General features: G+C 28.2%; 1 long non-coding RNA gene across 1 annotated transcript; it reads left to right on the forward strand.

Annotated features, from left to right (window-relative positions):
• Positions 1 to 1,734: 1,734 nt before the first annotated feature.
• On the forward strand, positions 1,735 to 4,079 carry LOC129908572 (uncharacterized). Its single transcript, XR_008771298.1, has 3 exons — positions 1,735 to 1,803; positions 1,876 to 1,971; positions 2,045 to 4,079. It is a non-coding gene; the product is annotated as an uncharacterized LOC129908572 (long non-coding RNA).
• Positions 4,080 to 27,450: the final 23,371 nt, after the last annotated feature.

A 27,450-nucleotide genomic window follows, 5' to 3' on the forward strand; every position in this document is an offset into this window, starting at 1 on the left:
CTGACAGCTATAAGGTCATACCTAAAACAGGATCAGAGGGAGTGGGATAACCATTTACCTGCTATTGGATGTGCGTTGCGTACAGCAGTGCATTCGGCGATTGGAGTATCTCCGTATGAAGCGTTGTTTGGTCAAAAGATGGTCGAACATGGGTCAGATTTCAAGCTTCTTAGAAAGCTAGGTAAGGTCAATAGTTCAGAGCTAAACATTATCCCAAAATCATCTAAAATCAACATGCTACATGCAAGTATTAAAGAAGCACTTGAAAAGGCACATTTACAATACGAGCACAAATACAACACCAGAAGTAAGATCTCAAATTTCAAGATAGGTGATGTTGTATATAAACGAAATTTTATACTTAGCGACGCATTCAAAAAAAGAAATGCTAAGTTGTGTCCAAAGTTTTTGAAGGCTAGGATTAAAAGGATTGTTGGTAACCATCTTTACGAGTTGGAGAATGAACAAGGACAAATACTGGGAATATTTCATTCGAAAGACCTCAAAAAGTAAAACAAAAAAAAAAAGTGAACTCAAGGCTAACTCAGTCTGAACACGAGACACTTTATCCTCGGGCGTGGGTTTTTCTCTTGAGGAATACGTTTACAGGTTTCTTTGCATTTTCATTTTTAAGCTTCGTAGCATACAAAATGAAAATGTTTTGTAGGAAACCTATCATTTATCAACTTTATTTTTGTGTATGTCTTAGATGTGAATAGTTCCTAGAACTAGAACATCGCTGGTCATTGTTAGTGTTCTATGTGTGCTGTGTATGTATATTAAATAGTTTGAGAAGCTGTGGTTAGGTATATTTTAGCTTTGTGGAACCTAAGCAAAAAAATATACATCAATACAAAAAAATGTTGCATACATGTAGGAGCAATGAATAAGCTCGACTTGGTGTTATATGAAATCTTTCCAAAATATGTAAGGATATTCTACACCTCTCCAAAACTGCTAAGGGTTGTTTTTTTTTAGAGTTGTTTTGTATTAGGTAGTTTAAAAAAAAAAAAAAAAAACAATTATGAAAGAAAAAAAAAAAAATGAAAAAATATAAAAAAATGACAAAAAGAAAAAAAAAGACATTGGTGCACGCACCGGTACTCGAACCAGGGGGTCTGAGATGTGTTCAGCATCTCTATCCACTGGACTACGAGGCACCTAGAATCAACTTGGTCGTAATAGAAGCTTATAGCAGTTCTTGGTATGTTAGGTTGAACAAAAATAGGTAGAAAAAAAGGTAAAAACAAAAAAACAAAAATTAATGTTCAAGGACAAATTTTCTTATAAAATTTTCGAAATTCGAAATTTTACAAAAAAAAAATTCACATATACAGTGAAATATAATATCAAAAAAAATCTTAAAATCGGTGAATTTTGACCAAAAATGATAAGAAATATTACACATATTTTTGAAAAATTCAGAAATGAATTTTAAGATATTATTTGTATTTTTGTGGTCAAAAACCATTGATTAAATGACTAAACGGAAACCCAAATATTTCGTCCATGATTGTTTTGAGAGTGTATGTGTGAGGGAACCTGTGAGTCTACTCAAGGGTATAAATAGTTCAAGAAAATCATAATCTTTCCTTTTTTTGGTGATTTTTTCCGTACATTACACGTTATACGTTATATCCGAGTCAAAGATACAAGAAGTTTTTTTTACAAGTGTTTTTTTTTTTAAAAAAGTTTAATTTAAAGTTTTTTTTTTCAAGTTTTTTTTTTACAAATAATTGTTATCTTAAAAAAAAAAAAAAAACAATACCTACTTTTGTGCGCAAAACCCAATTATTTTAAAAGGTGAGATTTTTTTTAATTGAGTTGGCTTTACATTTTACCCTAATACTTGCCCTCGTGATTTTTTTCTACCAGGTGCTCCAGGTGGAGAAAATTCTAATTGTTTTAATTAACACCTACATACCTACATTAATTTGGTGTTTTATTAAACATTACTGCTTAAAATTAAAGGTGAGACATTTTTCGTTTACTCACTCTACGTACCTAGATACGAACATGTAAATTAATGTAATTTTTCAATCAGGTGCTCCAGAGTAAAAATCGATCGAATTCGATTCGAAACTAAAAACCCGACCATCCAATCAGACTTTTTAAAGTCTAAAAGTGCTCTTTTTGCTAAGCCGCACAATATCGCCCAAATTCAGAAAAAAAAAACTATTTGACTCGCAGCCTGAGCAAACAAAAAAAAAATCACCCCCAAAATCTCCATCTTGGCACCTTTATTTTATTTAAATGTGTAAAAAAAGTACATATTTTTATTTTTTTTGATCCTGTTTAAAAATCCTGCAAGGACTAAATAAAATTAACAGCAAAAAAAAAATACAACACACACTCTCAACTCAACAATCAAAATCATCCAAACTTTCATCCTCGGAAAACATCTAAAATTGCACTTATAACCTAAATAAGCAATATCCAGGAAAAACATATAAAATCATCTTCTACCTGAGCCTTCATCTCATCACGTTTCAAAAAAAAAATCATCACAAAACCTATAAAAGCTAAGTACCTAAAAATCTTTCTTTCAAGTAAAAAAATAAAAAAAAAAGTTTTATAAATCTTAAATTATTGCATATCTACTATTTGACCTTGTACATTCAATTCGTTCAAATTTCTTTTTTCTATTTTACCCTATTTTAGTCTAGCTTTAAAATAAATAAGCAAAATCATAACAAAACAACAACAAAAACTCAATCCTGCGATGGTGTGCACATTATCAGGAGGAAATGACCAAATGTGAATTATAAACAACGAAGAACAAAAATACAATTCACCACTGTAACACATAAAAATATGCAAAATTGCAAAACAATTTGTGGGGTAAGTGAGAATATTAATTTATTGATTGAAAATTTGAACGAACGAATATAATTTAATTTAATTTAAATAATTTTTAATTGTTGCAAATTTAAACATAAAAGATAAAGATATTTGAAAAGTGAAAACAAGAAAGATACGAAAGATAAGAATAATAAGATTAAAGAGAAAGATAGAAAAAAATATATATAGAGAAAAAGAAAGAAAAAAAGTACACTGAAACTTTCTAATTGATAATTTTTTTTGTTGACATTGCTAAGGAAGGTGTCATTGTGATTTTTTTTTATTAACTTTTTTTTGTGATGATTAATGAATTAATATTGAATTCATATTAATTTGAAATTTAACTATAATTATTTTATAATCAAATTATATTTTTTTATAAAAAAATTTGAACATTTATACATTTTTCTTTATTATCATTTTGGCTATAAGTGATTTGTCGAAACATTTCGTATGAGGTTCTATTGATATTTTTTTAAAATTTTAATAAAATTTGTTGTACACTTCAATTAAGAAAAAAACATCTTTTATCTTTACTGAGGTTACTTACATATGGATGGGTTAATTTTATTCTGCATCGAATTTAGTCATTTTTTTTTTGTTGTGAATTTGATAAGATGACTTTTGCTATAAATTTTTTATTTTGGCTTTTTGAAGTTGAAACCATGATTATGGTTTAGGTTTTTTTTTTCAGGTGGATGTGGCTCTCACAAGAGTGAGCTATAAGGCGATAACGGCAAAATGAGAACTTAGTTTATTTTTTTTGTTTTATTTTGTTCTTTTGGGGTTGCTACAAATATTGAGGCCGTGGTAACTAGGTTGGTCACATGGACCTGCTCATAGAGTAGGAATGTGTGACACTATAGGGTGGGATAGTCCTCTGAGAGCAATACATCTGGCTCTCCTCACTTTCACAAGGAAACAAAATATTTTCAGGTTGTAAAAATAATAATGGACAAATCAGCTTCGCGATATTTTTCGTACAATTTTCAACGGCATGAAAACGTAACGGCCGTCCAGTTCCCTGGCTACAAGAATCCCCCCCACCGACGAGCTAACCTTTGGCCATGCAAGCATGCCGCGCGGTTAGGGAACAGGACACCCATCCACTTTTGCTTCCATGTAGGTTTTAGAGTCCCTGTAAGCTCTGAACCCTACTGGTAGTGTATGGAGTGGGTGGTTTTGGGGTTGAAGTTTTCTTAAATTTTCATCTCCGACTCGACAACATCTCGAGAGTACGTTACAACCGTTTCGTTTTTAATTTTTGGAGCGATAGTTCAAAAGATAAAAAATAAAAACGCTTTGGGTTTTATCATACTTTGAAAATAAACGGATGTGAAATTAGTTTTTAAATGGGTATACAATTTTGCTTTCATCCCCAGTCTATCACACCATTGTATTTGAGATTAAAATATAATGTCCGGAGTGCTTATTTAACTTTCAAGACGCTTTAACCTTAAGATTTTCAGCCAGCAACCTAATATAGCATTCACACATAAAGAAGCTGTTGTTTATTTTTAAAAGATGATAAGTCCGGAACTTATCCTGTGCAATGGCCACTTGCTAAAGGAGTGTTGTTTCAATTCAAGATATCAAAGTTACTATTTAAATAATAGAAGGATATATACCTACATATTAATTTTGTTTTTGAAATTTAACCTGATATACGACTGAATAAAAAGTGAGCTAAGTGGAAAATAAAACGTACAGGGTTGAGTTATGTAATCATAACAATTAGAAAAAAAATTGAAATGACATGAATTAACAAAGGAAACAATTATTATCTAAGATTATCACATTTTATTTTATGTATTCAAACACTTCTTGATTACCTGCATTTTCATACCTACATAATTGTCAACTTTTAAAGAAGAGTTCTGCTAAACTTTTCAAACAAAAGTTTGTTTCAAGAAATAATTAAAATTATTTAGAGAAAAGAGGTTGCTAATTTTCTGTGAAAACTTCATTGCACAAGAATACGTAGGTAAAGTATGTATCTTTTCTTGTATTTTTTGCATTTTAATCAAAAATGAAAAAGGATAGAATAAAAATGTTTGCAGAATTAAAAAGTACACTGCACTCCCTCAGGCAATTAAAATAAATTTTGTTTCTTTCTGTTCCAAGATTTATAATTTTTTTTTTTTTTTTTTTAGAAAAGGAATTCGTTTAGAAAATAAGGGACATGAGTTGTCTCAAGCTATACAAAGTATACACGATAAACCACCTTCAGAATTGGTACCAATGTCTAGTGAATTTTTTTGTATTCAAAATGTATTAATTTATTTAAAAACTAAATTATTTGATTATTATTTTTTTCTTTTTAAACTAGGTATTTTTTTGAAAAATTGGCTAAAAATTAAATAAGTTAACAAATAGAACAGAAGAACTTAATTTTTAAAAATTACGAGTATTTTAGGATTTTGCAAAAAAATCTGTAAATTTAACTCCAAAAAGTTTCTTTATTTATTCAAAAAATAATAATTCATCGCTTTGGTGTGAATAACTAAGAGTAATTCAAAGAATTAGAAAAATTAATCAACATAAGTAGGTAGGTTGGCAATCGCACTCGTTGCTTTGCCTTAAAATTAAGTTGGTAGATAATCCACATTATAACAAATCTGACAGAATTAAAATACGTTGCTCACATTATGAACTTCAAAATTGTTTCTCATAACATGTAAATAATGTTGATGTTCATAACATAGTCAAACTCCTAAACCAAAACCTCAACTCCCCTTTATCTCATAATCCTTCCTTTAAAATGTTCACCTTCTCGTCTACTGTATTGTTGTGATATGGGGGTAGGTACTCCTTAAAATTGCTTTCTTAAGGTTTGATTTTCAAACATCACGAGGGAGGCTGGTTTGACTTGGGGGATATAGATGAAGGTTAGAAAAAAAATTTAAGGTGAAGAGATTTTTCATATTTGTCGAGAATATCGAAATATTCAGTGACAAAGAGAAAAAAAAAAACATTTTGAAAGTATGTACTTATACTGAAAACATATGTTATTTTAGAACATATATTTGAACTTCTTGAAATTCATCTTACACAATGCGTTGCATGGTTCTTTCATGTAGAAGAAACTCTTGCACCATACGTCATATTTCGTGAATGAAATTTCTATTTTACTTTTATTTTATACTTTTTGTACAATATGTAAGTACTTTGTAATGCTCTACACAATCAAAATAGAAAAGTATAAAATAGAAAAGTATAATAAACGTGAGTCTGTTAGTGCAATAGAAAAGTTTAGTCTCGGAAAAAAATTTTAAATTGACAAAAGAAATAATAAATATTGGGAATAGAATTGTCTTTTTTTTTGTCCTTATATTTATTACATTCAATAAGGAATGAATGGAAAGAAGAGTAATTTTTTAGAGGTGGTTAGTTGGTAATCCTTGACATTTAATTGTATAAGAGAAAATATTTAAAAGATTAAAAATCGCTTGAGATTAAATATTGCCCAGAGGAAATGTGAATTATATCAAAAACAGAGTTATGTTTTGGAAATATATTTATTTTCCATTCAATGTTTAAATAAAACAGAATAATTATGTCGTCCAAACATGAATCCTTGCAAATCCTCCAAAGTGTTAAACTAGATTTAATTTTAACTGAACATACTTATCCTTGAGGTTAAAGTCCAATTAAGAGAACCTTACCTCATTTGTGGTAAAATAGGAACCTTATTGTAGTCCTTTGAATATTATCCTGTTTTATGGGGTAATAATGATGGCTGACGTGGATTTAATAAACTGGCACAATTTTAATTAAATTTGTAGTTATAACTAGACCTGCATTTTGAACCGAGTAAAGCAAAGATTTATATTATACGTTAAAGCTTTAAGTATAATCCCAGGTAGATGAATTCTCGTTTTTATGGAAGATTATATTTTTATGTAGGTGTATTTTGTATTAAGATAAGGCTTACAGGTTTTGAGTTCATGGGTTGCTGATAGACTTCTTGTTTAAAATTTTCCAATCTGTGAAAGTCCTTGTCAAAATCAATTTCATTAATTATTTTCTGATTTCCTTGGCAGGTAAATGTTTCCAGAGAAAAATGTCATAAGGGAAAATGTGTACACAAAAAAGTATGCATGACTCAAGTTGCACTATAAACCTTGTTGGCAAGTAATTACAAGGTATACCTACTTTCATAAAAAAAAATTGAGTGAAAATGTATGAAAACTGAAGGGAAAATCTCAACAAAAAAAATACAAGGCAAATTTCCTTAATTATGTATGTAAATTTACACCTCTAGGGTATTTTTGCCAGTCCGTTAACCTTAAACTATGTTTTTTAATTTGCGTTAAGGTGAACGTAACTTTGAGTTGAGGTTAAGAATGCAAGGCAAAACTAAGGTGTGTGTTTACTGTATACTTCTTATTATCCTTTCAGCAAACAATTTTGTGCTTTTGTATGTTATTTTTGTTTAACATCACCATTCGCCCCCTTCACTGCTATCAAGAAGCTTACATGTACCTTATAGACCGACAACACATACTATCTTTCTGCATCTTACAACTATGCACCGTGTACAGCAAAATTCCTAAGAAAAGAATGGTGTTGTATTGAAGGTAAATATTATTATTAAAGTGGCTTTGAAAACATTAGTTGCGACTTGCTTTTGTTTGAATCAGAATAAGTTTATCTTTATGGAAGCATTCTAAAGGGATCTTAGATAAATTATCGTAATAATGTCTTTTGTTTTCATAAATAGCCAGATCTCTCATTTAGACTATCAACTATCAGCTTTCCACCGCTATTTATTATTTAGAGAAATTTTCATAACGCATTGATTAATGCTATTTCTAATATTAAAATGAATAAAATTAATGACCAAATATGCATTATCTTTTAAGAAAAACTATTTTTTTGTCATAAAATCATACGGAAGGGAAATTTTGCTTAAAAAAAAAAACAAAATTCACGGACAACTATAACCATAAAGTCCTTTTCAATTTAGACAAGATTTAGACAAGAGTTTCTTTGTTTTGCACAGGTACTTGGCCATGGTCTTTCTTTTCTTTTCATTTTTTAATTTTTTTTCCTTCGCTTTACCTTCACTATAACTCTTTTGCTCTTTCTAAAGCTCCTTAATTTGTCTAAAGGCGTTTTGTTACCTTCTTTATAATGACTCACCTTTTTTTCGGTTGTCCATTGGCCATGGCCATTTTTAAAAGGTCTGGTTTTTGCCTTCAGGGTGGAAAGCTAAAATATCGTATCCATTCATGGAGGTAAATTGTAGTTGTACTCGAGAAAGACAGTAGCCAGAGGAAACTTTTTTCAATATTCTTTACAAAATTGTGAATGAGAGAAAATGCTCGAGGTATACAATTACACCTATTCTACCTTAAGGCTATATAACGGCTGTCTGGACAACTTTACACTGAAATAAATATCACAAAATGAAATACCTATTGTCTATTTGCTACGCTTAACTGCTTTTTCGATTTAAATCAATTAAGGTTTTTGTAAATAAAGATGGAATAATTTCAATTTGCTCCGTAAATTTCATGTTGTTTTTGTTTGCAACTGCTAAGATGACCATTACAGAATGTAAAGTTTCATCCAAAACCCTTAATTTGTTTGAGGATATAATCATTGTATGCATTATTTTCTCATTAGGCTTCATACTCGATACAATTCCAAAGAACATCAAAATTTCCATGTGAATATTTGTTGAAGTGTGTAAACCTGTAAGCCCATCAACATCCAACTCACATATCTATTGAGCGTTGCATAACATTACGGCAATTTCTAAAGTTTGGTACCAATTGAAAATTCAATTTCAATACTACGGTGCTGATTACTAATGTGGTTTCGAATTTACTACACCTATACTCGCACTAACAGGCGACTGATAATAAATTATAAAGCTTCGTGAGTCGGGACATGAAAATCGTTCGATTTATGTGGTTGTTTGTTAATTCTCGTTTTGGCAATTATTATCACTCATCTATTTTCCAAAAACGACGGCTTATATATGGTTGAAGTACAAATTTAATGAATGCGCCATGGAACAAAACTAAACAAAACCATGATATCGACCAAAAAACCGATACACTACTCGTACCTACCAAAATATCTATATATCAATGAATAGAAAAGTATTTTCACAAACTATGTAGTTTACCGCAATATAGCCCAAATAGGATATGATCTCTCTCTCTCTCATGAAAATTGAATTAAAAAAATATAACAGATGATAAAAGGATGCGATTGAAAACCATATTATTTGTTAGTTTTGATGTAGAATTTAATTTTAGTTTGTGTGAGCTTTCCAATAAACATAAGTACCAAAAAAACATGAGATAATAACTAATAGGATAATGGTTTGAATTTTTTTAGGATTACACAAGTACATATTTCCCAGAAAAAATTGTTTTAAATTTTGGTTTATTAGGATCAGATAAATGTTTAACTATTCCAGACTGAGACCTTGCAGTAGGTATTTTAAAATTTAAAACAAAGAACATTGCATAGTATGAAATACCAGGTACTTACTGCGTTGAATACTGTAGAAAGTAAATACGCAAATTTTCATTTGAGAAAACTATTTGTCAGTTCTTAACCATTTATATTTGTAAGACCCACATGCCAGAAACCCGGAAATTTATTTTAATTTTTTTTATAACAAAAAAAATCGTTTTCAGTAGGTACTGAAAAAAAAGAAAAAAACATATTTATCGAGTCACTGTGGTGTATACGTAACAAAATTGAGTGTTTTAATAATAGTCTCTCTCATAAATTGTATGATCCACTATAAAATTAAATTGAATTATAATATTCAAATTAATTAATATTTTCATTTAAGGATAACAAAAGTGAATATTATTAAAAGGAAATGGACTAAACTATACGAGAATACTATTTCTCGTGAGAATTTTAAATAACTTAATATTCATATGTGGCGATGAGAAGCAAAACTCCCGAAAAGGAGGAAAATTTTCTAATAATGTTTCTTTTTGCGATTCTTTCACAAATTATTTCGATTGTTGAATCTCTAAAACATATATCTAGAATTCGAGTATAAGATTTTAAAACAATAAGTAAACTGCCATAAGGACAAACAAGGAATAATAAAAAAGTTTCTCTTTTTTTTCGCTTTTGTAATCAAAAAGTTTTGGTTTTGTCTTCACAGTCTATGCACAATTATATGCATTCACAGACACTCACACACTCAAACTTAGTAAATTACGTGAGCAGAATTTTTTTTTTTCTTATAATCAAAACATGTAAAATGTACTTTTTGGAGATGCATCGTGTATTGAAAATTTGTATTTATGTAATACTTAATAAGTTATTTCAGAAATCGGTGAATCTTTTCAATTTAGATTGAATAGCAATTCAAAAATTTTTCATAGCAGAATTTATAGCTTTGTGCGGGAAAAATTGGAAAAGTTTTTTCCCTTTTCTAACTTTAATACCCAGAAATATACTTTATGAAAACTTTGAAATGAAAAACTTTAACAGTATTAAAATATTATGTTATATTGTATTTGACCACGTGTATAAAGTAAGCCATTAAAATCCCTTAAATTACTTAGTTTATTTAAATCTAAAAATTATTTAAATATTCTTGATTGATCACATTTGTTCTTGTAGCCCAACATCTTAAAACGTTTAGATAATATTTTTAAATCTTTCCTAGAATAAATTACAATTTTTTTTATAAAAGAAATGTTTACCAATATTTTTTATCAAAAGCTTCTTTGAAATTATTTATTTAGGATTCAATTTTTCATTAATTACATTGCATAAGTCGATTATTTATTGACATAAAATTATGTAAATTCTTTTGATGAACATATTTCCATTGATTTGAATTCAGCAGAGCCTTGTCATAAAGTAATCCGATTTGAAAACATTCTTCGCACAGTAAAATTTTACCTTACAGCTAAAAACAAACATAAATATTCCATAATTCATGATACAATGTACAAATCAACTTGAACGATTTGGAAAATTAGCTTTAGGCTGTTATTTTCATTTAGTAACATTTAAGCAAAGTATGTTAACGTTTCAATTTGCATTAATTTCCTTCCGGTGTGGTTGCGTCGATTTACACTAACAAAATTTCTCTTCATTTGATCAATGGGAATTGGAGATATTTAAAGTAATACAAAAACAATCTGTTACCAACCAGCTTGAACAGAAGGATATATATAAAAACATAAAATTTGGATTTCAATAATTGTTACCTACTTAGTAAAATAAGTGTTAACAGCAGTAGATGATATTATATTGAATTGTTTTGCAGGACAATTTAATTAAATAGCTTTAAGCTTTAATTTATGAATCAACTACACACAAATAGTTTCAAAAGAACTTAAAAGTTTTCACGTCAAAAGATACATATCAATTTAATAACGATAAAATATAAATTTTAATTAAAACTAAATAGAAAATCCCCATATATTATAATCTACAGCAGACATTTAATTTTCTTAAAAGTAGCAAAACCCTATAATTACCAACAACTGTTGCGTCATTCTTAACACATCATAAAAACATGTAATTTTTGGGTCGCATCCTATAAAATATTCCGTTAAATGAACTTTGAAATGTTTGTTTTTGGCAAAATATCTTAAATTTTGATATAGATATAGCGATGTTGGAATCATGCCAAATAGAATTATATAGTTTTTGATCACACTGTTCGTGCTTGAAAAAAACCTAGACGTATCCTGGTACGAAAATTTTGGCAAAAGATTCCATAAATGAAATTGAACACTAGTCAGTCGTCGTTTTGTGGTGACCGTCTGGAGTAGGGCTGGAACCCATATAATAAAATTGAGTAAAAAAAATAAAACAAAAAATCAATTCCTAGAATGTGGGAGACATCAAAAGTTGAATAACACTACGAATTACGTGTAGGTTTATCTGCACTTGCATGTAGGTGGATGACTATATAACTTTATAATATACATCCGCATTTTATAAAATTAACGTTTTTTATTGCATTAATTTTATCCATTAATTTGAGGACATTCATCAAAGTTCTGTTAACTCTATAATTGGATAAAGCTGAAAACATTATCACTTTGGTTAAAACATTTTTTTATTTTTTAAATCATATCCTTGTTTACTTTGTTTTTCAGTTTTTTAAATTATATCGCTTTTATAAATATAATTTGTATTTTTTCATTTTTTTTTGTTTGTCGGTAATTTGTAAGGTAGTGCTTATCGTAAATTGTTTTTACATGAGTATTGTTGCACAACGGGTAAAAATTTATTTATTTGCCTGTGAAAAATATTAAATTTTAAGTGCAAAGTTGAAAAATTATGTTTTTTCCTGAAGCATTAAAAGTTTCGTGTTATTTTCAATTTATTTTACTTTTTACTTTTTTATTTACTGATAAAAATATCGTAGAAATTTTAACCATTTCATAATTTTTTTTTTTACTTTACTTTACTTTTTTTTTACTTTACTTTTGCACAAGTTATGAGCGTATTCAATATAACAAAATTAAATTATTTTTGATTGTTTTGAATACTAAAATTCCAAATCCTCTCAAAGTGAGTATATCAGTATCTTTTAACAAATTAATCATTTTGGAAATCAAATTGAGGTTTTCAGCTTCGTTAGCTATAATAGAAACCTCAACTAAAGCCCTTAATTGTAATCCTTTTCAACGAATTAAAGTTAAAATAGATTTTATGTACCAAATATCTTATTTATCATAAGAAAGAGATAAAAAATACCTATATCAAATTATGATGAGACAATAAAGAGCTTTTACATCAGCAACTGGACATAAGGTTATCTCTTAAAAACTTTCAAAAGAGGATTATTTTTGAAAGTTATTTTACCTAGGGAATTGAAATGAAAGACAATAGAAATGAAAAAAAGGCTTTGATTTTTATCTTTCAACAATATTAGTTTTTATAACTGTCCACTAAATTAATTTATAATATGTTTGATATAGTTTTTTTTTAAATTTATATATAAAACTAAAAACAAATCAAAATTGATTTCATATTCATGACACATAGACCCATATTAAATTAAAAATCCATTTTTATTGGTTGATAGTATCCATACATTTCTTAAAAGGATAAACTTAAATTTTACTATAATTCTAATTTTAATCAAATCCGTTAACATTCAAATACTTCTATAAAATGGAATCCATAACAGCTTATTGCTCCTATGGTGCTCGTTTATCCAAGCCACAGTTTTTCTGAGATTTATATATCTTTTGGGAGTTGGTCAAACATTGTGTGGCTTCTGGTCAGAATATCCTCTTTTATTACCAGTCCTATATTTGCATCCTTCTTCTTGTCTTTCACAAACAGTAACAATGTTAAAGAGTATGTAAATCTATTTTATATTTAGGATTCAAAAGATGACGATGAGAGACCATTTCTAAATGCATTCAAAAAATTTATAAAGTATCATTGTTATCATTATAGTGCTGATGTTATATTGTTCATTAATAATAATAGTAGTTTAACTCTGCCGTCAAGTTGCAAGCTAAATGACATTTCGTGATTCATTTGTCCGTTTGGTGTGGTGAAATATATGAGCATTTTGTTCGATTTATTGGTTTAAATAAATCCCCAAAATGTATTTCAATAAAAAAATTCAAGTTCAAAGTATCATAATTATTTAAAGTTTTTAAAAAATAATAATTAGTTCTATAAACTTCCGGAAATATTTCAAGAGGTCTAAGTATTCATATACATTATATGGATATTATTACAGACAATTGCCCTGAGGTAAGTATAGAACTATAGGAAAATGCACTGTATTGCAGCACTATGATAAATCGCATTTCGATATGAAAAAACTTTTCATACTAGATGATAAAACTCATGGGACCAAAGTTCATGCAACTTGAAATGGACAGGGATACTCTATCTTCTTTTCCCATCCAGACAAAAATCGTATTTTGAAGCGACCACGGCATGTAACTTTACCTATCTTATACCTGTGTAGGTTTATATTTTGTTGCTCTAATAAAATTTCTAAAAATAAAAAGAGTTTTACAGTTTCAGAACAATTGAATGTATTTGCAAGCTGTACAATAAATTTGCCATTCGCATAATAATAATAGACAATTTTTGTGATGGCGATGCTTGTTAAAAATAATTTCTAAGGATATTATTGTGATAGTTTTTGAATATTATATATTATTTTTAAATTCGCAACTAAAAAGTGAAACATTTTCTGACTTTCACAAAGATTTTCATGCAAATTCTGTTTTTTTTTTTTTTTTTTGTTAGGATAAAATTATGATGCAATTTAATCAATAATAAAACAAAATGTTCTGCTTCATGAATATTTTATAAACTTGCCGTGATAGTGTGTGCAATATACTGTTTCACTTGGAAGTCATTTTTATTTAAGTGACTAATTAAGCTAGGCAGGGTATTTAATGAACATTGCTGGCATTTTTGTAATACGGTATGTTGCAGTTCATTTAAAATTTAAGAGTTAATTTTATATATTTTTTTTTTTGTTACAACGCAAACATTAATTTATTTTTTTACCCATTCTAGATGAAGTAACTTCATTTTTAATTTTATTTTATTGTATCTATTTAAAATAATCTAAAGTGAGTTGTTGGAGTTAAAATGAGTGTTGTGTTAAATTTGATTTATTTTTGAGAAAAAATCACTGATCTAGAGAAGATTCCTTAAATTAACATACTTTTTTCTACTTTGAAAATTGTTAACTTAAACAGATGTCAAAATTTCCATCGAGATTAATAAATAGAGTTAATGGCTTACCAACTCTTAAAAATCAGGGATAAGAAGGTTATAAGAGGACCCTGCCACATTATTGTGATAATTGCTCAATATATTTTCATTATATTTAGAATCAACTTGCTCCATTTGCCAAGTAGATACCTACTTATACATCAAGCTTTACCTGTATCCATATTGCCTAGCTGTGGCATGGCAATCACATTTAAATTTAATGATGATTGCGTGTTGACGAGCTTTAATTATTCAATAAACTTTATTTATATGTCTGTCCTTATATGTACTTTAGCGTGAAGGATGATAACTGCAGTACTCTCTTTGGCCAACATTAAATGAAATGGATTTCAATTACTACAAAATTAAAATGAATGCCATTTATTTCATAATTTAGTAGGTACTTAATTTATAAAGGATATTTAAATTTCCTTTATTTTTTTTTTTACAAAGGAAAGGTTCTAATAGAAAAATGCAAGTGCAGAAATTTAATGAAAGTCAAAAGGAAATTTTGATAAATATTAATATATCTAGTTTTATAAAAAAGGTTCAACATCTCAAAGACAACATAAAAAATATCACAAAAGTTATATTTAAATGATTTCCAACAGCCATTTTCTTATTACTGTTTATTATTTGATATACTTGGAAAATTAATAACCTATAATCTGAAATTATTGTAGAAACTGTTCGCCAAAAGGAAACAAAAAAGACCTTTTCAAAGTTCTTTTTCAATTTTTTCACATTTTATTTTTATTACCTTCATATCGAAAAATATTATAACGATTCATTTATCAGCAATAATTTTTTTACGATCAATTTAATACAAGAAAAAAATAAAATAAAATATCAGAACGAAAAGGAAATTGAAATTTCCATAAGCAATATGGACTTTCCAGTATTTGCATAGGCTTGAGTTAAATTTGGTGTTTATTTCGAATTTCACGACTTTAATTCAATGAAAAAAACGACAGCCTTTGAAGCATATTAATTCATTGATTCTGCACGTGACTACTATGCTGCTTGGATGAGAGTGTTAAATATATCGACACGGGCGACAATTACTTTCCTGCCAAAAATTAATAACTGCTGCAAGCACAACAATCACCATCATGTAGACTATTCATAGTATTGAAAATCAATATAGGCAATATTTTTAATTTGTTACCGGAAACAAAAAACATGTTTATTGATGCAAATACAATATGGACAATTTCACAGTATTTGTAAATATATTTTCGGATACATGCATCGACCATAATAATTTTTTTTTTCAGTTTTATTTTTATTTTTAGAATTTACTTATTATTTTCATATAATATATGTATATATACTCGTATATATTATAGTATATTATACTCGTACGTTTAATCTTTATTTATTTTTATTTAGAAATAACAGGTATTATGTTTAAAAATAATATAAAACGATCTATTAGGTAGGTATATTTATTTCTTAACGAATTCATGTGAAACGAAAGAGCTGATAAACGAACTTGATTAAACTGAATGAACTTAAATTTAAAAAAAATAAATGAAGAAGGAATAGTAATTTTAAGAGAAGCATATTCTTGCAATAATAACGTTGAAAAAGCCATTACCAAAAACTGTCAATTTAATCTATATTTGTTTTTTAATTTAAGCATTAAAATATTTCGTCGCTTATTAAATTTAAATTCCGAAATTCTTTCATCGTTTCTAATTCAAGTCGTCATATTGTCTATCCACAAAATATCCTTGTCGTAATTTTGTATACCTAAAATTGATTTTAAAATCAGACACTGTTTTGTTTCAGTTTATTGCTTGTGGTTATGGTTTCTCCATGGGAATAATCCAGAGTGAATTGTTTTTGGTTTCAATTTTGTTCGATTGGCTATAAATCATGGTTGCTCTTTTTCAATTTAATTTTATTCCATGGGGAGACTGGATATAGCTTGCCACAGACTATTGTCTGAATTATTTAATCCGATTCTCTTTTGTGTTCAGATCCAAGCAATTAAAAGATTAATTCAATTCGATAAAAATAGTGCCCCAGGCTAGTTTATATAATTTAGGGAAAAAAAAAACTTAATTTCAAAGAAGTTTCAACACAATCATACAAGTAGGTACGTGTATATATTTCTTTTTATTTAATCAATAATATTGTAGGTAGCTCAAGAATTTTTTCATCTATTCACATAAGTTAAAATAGAAAAGGATACTGGGCAGAAATTAGATTTGTGATTTATGCTGATGATGACACATTATGAAATTATTGTATTCGACTTTACACACGATGAAATCCAATTCAATATGTTATAGAGATGACTTTTGTCAACAAATATCACTGAGCAATTTTCATTAAATTTGCATTAAAGTAAAATATTAGAAATCAGTGACAGGATAAAAAGTTATAAAAAAGAAAACAAAAACAATTTTTTTCTTTGATATCAGGTGGGTTTTATTTTCCTGAAAGTATATATAAATCGAAACATCACTATTGAATTGTATGGTTCTAAAATCTTAAGCCTGCTTTTGTTTTTAATTTTTTTCTACGTAAAAAGCCCACGAAGCCCAACAAATTTCCTAAACATTCATCATATATCAAGCCCAGGAGTATAAAAGCAACTTGATACTAAAAGTCTCCTTACGTAGGTACATACAATAGCCTGAGGAAAGTATTTGTGTCTACAAAACTTTGTGGTTAATGTCATAATATTTCATGCTCCTTTTTGTATTCTTGTGGATCTTAGGTGTAGAGTGTAGATAAAGGTAACTATTATATGATTCAGAGTCTCTTAAAAGTCGTAAAAGAAAGAGAATTTAAATTTAACTTTAATGGAAGTTTAAGATTTTATGTAAATAAAGGAACAAGGTACTACCAATATACCTACACAAATGCTATATGTCATACATTTGAGTAGTTGAAAAATTATTTAGTAACATTAAGAATTTGAAAAATAATCGATAATTTCAAAATCTATCAAAAAATCTGTTATATCATTGTTTAGTAGAAAATACGCTCAACATTTAAAAAATGGATCATTCCTGTTAGCTTTTTAAAATTTAATAATTTCACTCTCCTTTCACTTTTTGAGTAGAAAAGAAGTGTCCTGTATTCATTCATTATAACTCTATCTCTTTTCATTCACCGCACAACAATTGAAACAGTTTTCAACTTTTTTTTGTGCTGAAAGTCAGTGATTTACATTTCCGTTTTATTTTATCTAGCAAGTCTTTTATTTTGTTTCTTCATTTTTATATCCTTTCCTGCAAACAGTTAAGCTTTTACCACCATTATAGCTCTTAGTTGCATCGTTGTCGCTTTTAAACACATTTATACGATGTATACTCATACAGCAGAAATATATATATTTCAAGTTAAATTTTTTTTAACGATTGTTTCAAACTTTCCTTCTCTCCATCTTCACAGTATTATTGCTTCAATTTAGCTATTTAAGTGTTGTTCTTGTTATGACTCATTAAATTGTTTTCAAAATGACAAAGTAATTGCCATATTAAAGATACAATCGATAATTGTAAGACATCTAGGGGCAAGCAAGTCGTAAGAAATTATTATATTGTCATTTATATTATTCAGAGCAAGGAAAGTCGTCCATACATTTTTGAGCTCGAAATTGTATTTAGATTGCTTTTTTTCTCGTCTTAATATACACACAAACTGAGGAATTTTTGTGAATTTTTAAATAAACAATGTTGAGGTGGGTGGTGTCCAAAAATAAAAAAAAATATAAATGACTTTAAGCCTGCATTAAAAATAAATTATTGTTTTAAATATGTTGAAGACTTTTCACATTCAAACTGCCACTTGATAAATTCTAATCCACGCAACATGTTTTCTATTTTATAGTCCACTTGAAATATAAATCCAGTCTCTAAATTTGGTAGAATATACATATAATAGGTACACTCAAGTTGTAGTTTTTGGTCATTCAAAGCCATTAGTTTACAAAATATATTATGGTAAAATTAAAAAAAAAAAAAAACTAAATAAAAGGATATGATTAAAGAAAATAAAAGAAATATAAGTAAAAAATCAAAAAGTTGAGATGGGTACATTTTTAAAGATAAACCACAAATGAATGCCATCACTTTCTGCCAAGCAAAATGAGTGCGAAAATTATACTCTCAGCTGATGCTTGATAATATTTCTTTGCTTTTTCATTCATTTTCATATATTTAATGACTGACAATAAGGACATCCCTTCTTCATAAGGAAATCAAATTAAATAAGAGACTTCTTACAAAATATATTATTATCGTTTTCAAAGAATTGAAAGCAAATTGAATTTCATTTTGAGTGTCTACAACAAGTTGAGATTTTTTTTTTTATTTTGTATGGCACAATCATTCTTCAAAAGAAAGAAGACATAAAATGAAAAGAAAGTCTACAAGATGTTGGCAAAAGGGCTTGCGTTAAGTAGTACTCAAGTTTTTGCTTCAAGTTTAAAGCCAATTTATCTTTTGCCTTTTTCTTAATTCTATACCTAATTTTTTTTTTAGAATTGAAAAGGCTACATGGTGCCTTTTTACGTATAGCTATTATAATTGAAAACTGGTCATATTTTCTTGAAAACCCTTACCTACAGGAAAATTATTTTGATTTAAATACTTTTTTAATAAAATATAAATTCATAAAAATGAGATTTCTGTTGAAACAAAAACTATGTTTTTTATCCGTGTCGATATCTTATCTCAAAAAATGAGTTTTATGTATCCAGACACAAAATTTTAATGTACTTTCATATTAATACGTGCTCAGACGATAACAAACACATCACATAACAAACACATCACATAATGTTGTATGTGGTACTTTAGTAGGAAATCCTTTTTATTCAACCCAGCTTTTAATGTCACGAACGAAAATCCGTTCCCTAAAGTCCAAGACATCCAAAGTGCACGTCCCTAAATAGGACGACTAAACTGCACACACAGAAGGAGCTGGTTTCCAAAGATTACTACCTCTAATTGCACACAAAAATTATCCCTGTACGTGCTTAGCTTTAAGATTACACATGTCATGAGTATGAGCTCAAAAGCTCATTAATATAACAAAGATATCCCTTTTCAATAGTGTTTTGATAAAAAAAAAAACATTCATACCTTAATAATAATTTACATGTTCTTGTTTTCAAACTGTTTGTGGATGTTATCACGTCAATTTTCGACAATCTAAAAGGAATACAGACGGGAAATGAAACACTTCAAACATTTCTCATTTGTATTTTGATATTTACGTTTATGGATCAATGGTGGCAGAATATAACTAAGCTGAAGTTTGATACCTACTATTCCTTGGTTAGTTTAAATTGTGTCATTTATATTATTTCGCGAAAAGTTATAACAAAGCTTTATATAGTAAAAAAAAATTAAAAACAAATAATAATTGCCTACTTCTATCTTTTTTCATCCCCTAATGACCCGAAGCATACAATTTAATTTCTATTAATTCTAACGATATAATCGATTTATCTTAACCGGTTTATTTTGTTTTGTTCTGTTTAACTGTGAGTATAATTCATTTCATTAAACTTGAAACAAAGTCCGCATTAGGATCAATTTAATGCGATTGACCATGTTTATTTCAGTTGAATTTTTATAATGAGTCAAATCCTATTATTTGAGATTAGCTATACATTTAAATTGGTTTGTTCGTTGGGATAAACCTTTTATAAAAGCCCTGTGAATAGAATAATCAAAGGACTTTTTATCTAAACATTAGAGCTTTTATTTTGTTTTATTTTATTTTATCGAATATTATTTGGTGGAATCGATAAAATAAACTGTCAAAGAAAACCATTTTGTGGTCTAAATTTGTTCTCCTTTTTATGTATGTTCGAACAAAAATATAACTTATTTTTTTTTTTAATTAGGGTGTGATTTTTAAGAAACAAAAAATCATTAATTAACTTCTTCATAATTGTGTGGTTCATTATTGTTCCAATAATAAAAAATAATCATTCTACTTGCAAATTGTATTGAAAATACAAGAACTTTCAATAGCATAATTTGCGTATTTGCTCAAGGACTCGTATAGTGGTACCTACTAGAAATGCTGAGTTAATTAAATTCACCTCTATTTAGTCCAGTAATTGTGGTTATCAATGCAGAGAAATGTGTAGCTCTGTACAATAATCCATTTATGGAGGCTAAACCGTATAGTCTCTGGGATATTCTGCAGCAGTTGAACATATTTATATACACATATAGTTTGTTAAAGCAGTTTACTACCTAATATACCTGTTACAAGCGTAGGTTACATTCGTATTTTATTTTGAAGTATGGTTTATGTATGTAGCTTAGCTATACGACTAATGTTAAGAGTGTGTGAAAAAAAATTTAATGAGTCAAATTACGAGTATCTACCATTTATTAAATTTATTGTGAATCACATACTCCTTAAAAAAGGACCGTTTAATTATATTTTCAACCATAAATAAACAGAATTTGTATAAACAATACAAGTCCTTGAAATTTAAATACCTACTTCTTTTAAGTAACATACATTTTAACACCTTTTAAATATCCTCATGCTAAAAAATACACCTCGCTTTTAAAATATCTTTATTTAATTAAATTTAATTTTTTTTTTTAACCAAGTGAACAATACCTACCATAACAGCTCTCTTGCTCAAACATCATCCTTTTTTCCAGAATCAAATTAAAATATTTTCAACTATATTGGATGTTGAGTGGATTTGTACACCGCGCTGTAAAGAGATGGTAAGGCATTTGTACTGATGAAAAATATCTCGCACAAAAAAACAGGAATCTTTTGTCTTTTTTTTTGTTTCCCTGAACGCCATTATTTTCTCTCACACGTTATCGAAAGAATTCAATTATTGGTATTGAAATGGACTTTAACTCAGTTCAAGGACGGCTGGAATATTCAATTAAGTTCGTTATGCAATTACTTCATTAAATTTACGTTAGTTAAAGTGACTGCTATAAGAAATAAAACAATAATTTAATAAACTATATTTATTTTTAGTGTTACATAAAGTAAAAATAACTTCAAGCAATTAAATAAACTATTTCAAATTTTGTGTTAAATTTTTTTAGAACAGTCACGAGAGGAGAGGTTTTAAATGAAAAAAAAAAAACAGCATAATATAATATCAATCATGTAAAATCTTATTTTTCTCAGAAGCATCTCCTGAACAGTCACGAGAGGAGAGGTTTTAAATGAAAAAAAAAACAGCATAATATAATATCAATCATGTGAAATCTTATTTTTCTCAGAAGCATCTTCTGAGTTTTCATTTTTAATACAAATCATGTTCTCCCACTTTCTAAGAAAAGAAAAGCTACATTAAACATATTTTCTGGAAATTTGTATCTTTATAGACAATGGATTTTTTGTGTTGCATTTTTCATCTGGCTTTCAGACATTATTCTAAGAATCCAACGGTTTATTTTGGGGATTTCATATAATTTTTTTTTGTAAGTAAGCACAAAACTGTGTGCCACATAGATTTTTTTATCTTGACTGATATGCGTATAATTTCTTTTACCTACTTCTTTTTTCAATTTTACATCATTAAACAATTTTTCTAAGGTATTTCATAATACCCAGACTTTGTTGTGGTTTTCAAAATAAGAGACGATTATGTAAACATAAAATATATTATACGAATAAATAAGAAGAATGAAGACAGAAAACTAAAATAATGAAAATAAAGTCATAATTTTTTTTTATTTTTTGTGGACTTTATGAATAAAATTCAATCTACAAATAGTTTTTTTTTCTGACCAAAATTCGTTGTGGGTGTGAGCCCAACTATAATTGTACCTGCCTGTAACGCATTTTTGACTAAATACGAATATTTTATTGAATTGTATGAAATGAATCCAATGTAAACTCTAAGGTTTCTGTATCTCCATAATAATTATTTTGATACTAACACAATCAAGCTCTAAGAAAAATACAAAATTCGAAATAGAAAGAATTACTTCTGAAAATTTCCAAAAGTAATAATCTCGGAACTTATTCAAAGCTATTTCTACAAATCTTCGTTTGTTTTAATAAGCTGATTGCATATAGGCACTTTAGCAATGCGATCCTATGTAAATTATTTTCTTTTATATCAAAAATGAAAGTAGGCACTTTACTCCTCTTTAAAAAAATAACCTGCTTTATCTACGACTACACACACATCCAATTTTACTAAATGTATTTGTATTTCACGAGATAGGATCCTTTCTTTGTTTTTTTTTTATCTCACATTAAGAACAAATTTAAGCTCTGGATGCGTGTTGACGTTATGTCACTAACCAGATTTGTTTTTCTTTTTTCTTTTTTGTTTGTCGTCTCAAGTCTTTAAATTTATTATTTATAACCATACATACATATCTAGGATCTAGGAATAGGTTCTTCTTTTGGGTGTTAACGACATCATCGTAGTCACAAAAACCAATTAAAAACTCATTAAACGAGAAACGTCTAAGCTTAGTAAGTTGACAATAACAAATTGTTGTAATTTTTGGTAGAATAATTTCCTCCTATAGAATCTGTTTGCCTTCCTTTAAGAAATGTTTTGTTTTATTTTTCGTTAAGATTTATGTAAATTTGGTATGGTGATGAATAATGTTGCTGGGTGTTGAAGATTCAACTTATTTTTTTTTTTCTGACTTAAATAATTTTTCTTTAACCATCAGAAAACCTATTCCAGTCTGACTGTTTGTTCTTTTTTTATCACAAAAAAAATAAGTATAAGTACAAATATGTACTTATGCGATAATTGTCGCATGTACTTGTACAAAGTATTTTTTTTTCTTCAAAGTATCATTTCAAACTTTAATTTCAAACAATAAAATTACTTAAAACCCCATTTCACATTTGTAAAAAACTCAATGTAGATTTTGAAAACGTTCACTAACATTTTGGTGTAATGTTTTCTGTTTTTGTTATAATTTACGATGTAGGTAGTACCTTCATTAACTGTTTAAACCATTATCGAGCTGCAAGCCGAATCTCTAGCATTTGCCGTTCCAACTGCGCGCCGTTAGGGGTTTTCAAAATTATTTCCATTATCCTCTACAAAATAGCTACACAAAGGACATTGTGGCAAGTGGCAATTTTACTGCCAAAATTACTATTTTAAAACTCACATTAAAATTTAACTGTTTTTGAAATCGAAGGGGGTGAAATAGCACTAACGCAAATAATTTTCTATTTAAAATTGACCTCACAGTTTAATTGGTTCGAACACGAAACTAAGCAATCATCTGCCTAAGCTATGAAAACTAAAATACTTATGTACCTATGAAAATGTTTGAGTGGATGTTGTAATTTTTTTAATTGGAATTTTTAGGATGGAATATCTTCATTATTCATTTTTTGATTAGTTTAAAATGTGGAAGGCACGGTTGCCACTGGTGAGCAAAAAATTCCTACCAAAATTCCCCAGAAATCCTACCAAATTATGCAAAAACCTACCAAATCTCGAATTTTTGTTTTTAACTGATAAAATGATTCAAAATACGAAAACGGTAACTACATTTAAAGTATCTACATTACAACTATAAAGGCCTCTTTTTGCTAGAATTGCAGAGAATAAAAATGAAGCAAAACGAAGAAAAAAAATTTTAAAAATTCCAGAGAATAAAAATGAAGCAAAACGAAGAAAAAAAGGTTAATTTCTAGTTTTTGATAAAAAAAAACATTACGAAGATTTTCTGGTGGTCTTCAGAAAATTTCGTTGCTTTTGTCATTTTAAAACTATAAATTGGTATTTCAAAGATCTGAAGTTCTGAAGTTTTTTTAAAGCGGAGTGATTGAATGAAATTACAAGTTGTAGTGACCTCTCCTCCAAAATCAGTTTTGGTACCACAAGGTTCATCACTTAGAAATGCAAATTTTGTTCAATTTCTGACGTTATTTGGATGATCTTATAATTGAAGTTTTGAAGCTACATTATTTTTTCTTACTAATGCATTGAAATTGCAACTTTTAGAAACAGATTTTGTAATCTATAAGAATGAATTAAATAAATGACTGACTTGAGAATAAAGCGTTTAATAGTCATTCTAAAAACTTTAAAATAGTAAGTATTTTAAGGTGACTTAAAAAAAACCTACCAAATCGAGTTTAAACCTATCAACCTACCAAAGCCAAAAAAACCTACCAAATTTGGTAGAATTCTACCAAAGCGACAACCGTGGCTGGTAGGTACAAATCAAACGAAAGTTTTTGAGTAAAGTTGGTTTCGAAATTCTGTATATCTCTGTACTTATTTTAAAAACTCAAAACCCCTGATAGTTCTCTCTAGCATCTTTGTACCTAAATTTTTTTTTTAATAATTTTTTTTTTTTGCACGACTGGGGTCGCACGTACTTGCTCTTATGCTTAAAGTAACTATAATGTTTAAAATTTGATATTTTGAAGAAATTTCATAAGTAGGTAGTATAAAAAAATTAAATCTGTTTTTATAATTAATTAAAAGACCGTTTTAAATTATCTTAAAAAAAAAAAATATGCCATTTTATTTCTTGTGTAAAAAGGTATTTTTAGAAAAAAATTTTCGAAAATTGTAGGAGCCGTTTTTAAAAAAAATTTTTAACATTTTTCAAAAAAAAAGTTGGTATGCCATTTTGAAGAAATAATTAATTTACACATAAAAACTAATTTTCAAAATTTTTCATTGATCCGTTTTCAAAAAATTGATTTTTCAAAAAAAAAATTTGAAATATTTTTTAAAAAACCAAAAATGCGTTTTTTGAGAATTTTCTAAAATGTTAATATTATCTTTACTTAAACACTTTTGTATAAAAATTTTCATTTAAATCAGGTTAATGTTGTACGAGATATTCAGAAACGAAAAAAACCGTTCTATGACAGGTACCGTTAATAACGGTACAAAAAATATTGCTTTTATTTCAAAAGTTGGCTCTTATGTGTAGTACTACACACAAAAATTTTAATCAAAATCGTTAGAGCCGTTTTTGAAAAAAATTAACTTTTCTATTTCCGTTATATGGCAGGTACCATTAGTTTTGGTCATAAAAAAAAAATTTCAATTTCCCCTCTAGGGAATCACCAAAAACTGCTAACTACCAAGTTTGAAGAAAATCACTTCACTCGTTTAGGCTGCAGCTCCAGATAGAGACAGACACACAGACAGACAGACAGACAGACAGACAGACAGACAGACAGACAGACAGATAGACAGACAGACAGACAGACAGAATTGCCGGACCCACTTTTTTGGCATTCTCCATCATCGTAATGTCATGTAAAATTGTCATCTCGAGTTCGATTTTTTTTACGAATTATAAACTTGCCCTATAGTACCTATATCGCAAGTAAAAATATTGAACAGTCCGAAAAATGGAGCTATCGCTATACACACAATATTTTTTCTCTATCTAAATTCTCAATAAAAATAATAAGACAATATTTGTTTTCAAGGGAAGCAGCCTTCTAATCAAAAATCTCATTTCGATTTCATAGTGAAATTGCTATTGTGCATAGGTTCTAGTTTCTTCTTATTCTTTTGTTGAATCGAGAAAATATCTGGATTTATTTTTGAATTTTTTTCAACGAGGTCCTTTTGTTATATTTCTTTCGACTTTTTTTTAGGTTTTTTCTCAATAGATGTATTTTTATAGCGTCCTTTTTGCCGATTGATAAGATCAACATCCACTGGAGTACATTCTTATTATTAAGAATACTTGTAGCTATTTTTCTTGTTTTTATAAATTTATATTTTTTGCTTACAATTTTGATTAAATAAAAGAAAAAATTATAAATATTAAAACAGTTTTTAACCATCGGAAGAAATCGATATTAAAAAAGATAATTCAAATCACAAAAAAACCTTAATTTTTTTTCTACCCCAAGTTGAAATTATTTATATACCTTTATTATCCCTTTACAATTTTTTTCAGGCACATGTCAGACAAGAGCTTTTAAACTTGTGAAATTGGTATTGTTGCATTTTCAAGTGTCTAAAACTCCTTTTTGTGCTATTGTGCACCGCAAAAACAAACATTGTGAACATTCTAGACATTTTTTTATTTGTTTTGCGAGTTTTTGTAAAAAATCATATGGTTGATTGTTTGCATTTTCAAGACATTCTACTTTACCGCATCTATTTCTATCGTGCTCTATAAGGCTTGCTCTATATAAGTCATACTAGTGAATGTATGTTATATAGGCAATCCAAAAGTAAGCCAATTGTTGAAGGGAAAAAAATTCCTTGTGGCAGAAATTTCACACGTAAAGTCGTAAAGCTGTATAAGAAAAATGTTGTGTGTGGTGAACTCCACGTTCGCAGTGCAGTTCTTTTGTTCTTTTTAACTTTTTTTTACTCTTTGGTTTCTGCACGAATAATCCATTTCCTTGGATTTAAATGCATATTGCACATATCTAGTTTAAAAAAGAATTTTTGGTATTATGGAGTGGAGAATATTCAAAATTTGCGAAAGGACTAATCGTTAGTAAGCATCTATAAAATAACAAGTGATTGTTTATCAAAAAAGGTAACTCCATCAAATCAACCTTCACTGACCTAGCCAAACCAAAAAAGCATTGATCGAAAAAGGACTTTTTTCATTTAACATACAAGACATCGGTATATGCATTCAAAATGGGCATTTCCAGGAACTAAATGAATTTGGTTCTTATTTTTTTTATTTTTCACGGTGTCGGTATGTTTCAGTAATTAATCATATTCCCGGTTTCCTTTGATATGTGCAAAGATATTTCTATATAAAAGGATGCTGCGATTGGTGCTTTTTCAGGAAGAATCGAATTGCTTTCAGATGAACTAGGTACTATCAAATAAAATCGGACAAAAAATGTATGCATTCCAACACACACAGATGAATGTTTTCAACCGAATCTATTGTTTTTTTTTTCAAATAAATATGAAAGGAAGAGAAATTTAAAAAA

This window comes from Episyrphus balteatus, chromosome 2 (genome assembly GCF_945859705.1).
Source record: "Episyrphus balteatus chromosome 2, idEpiBalt1.1, whole genome shotgun sequence".
Classification (NCBI taxonomy): domain Eukaryota; kingdom Metazoa; phylum Arthropoda; class Insecta; order Diptera; family Syrphidae; genus Episyrphus; species Episyrphus balteatus.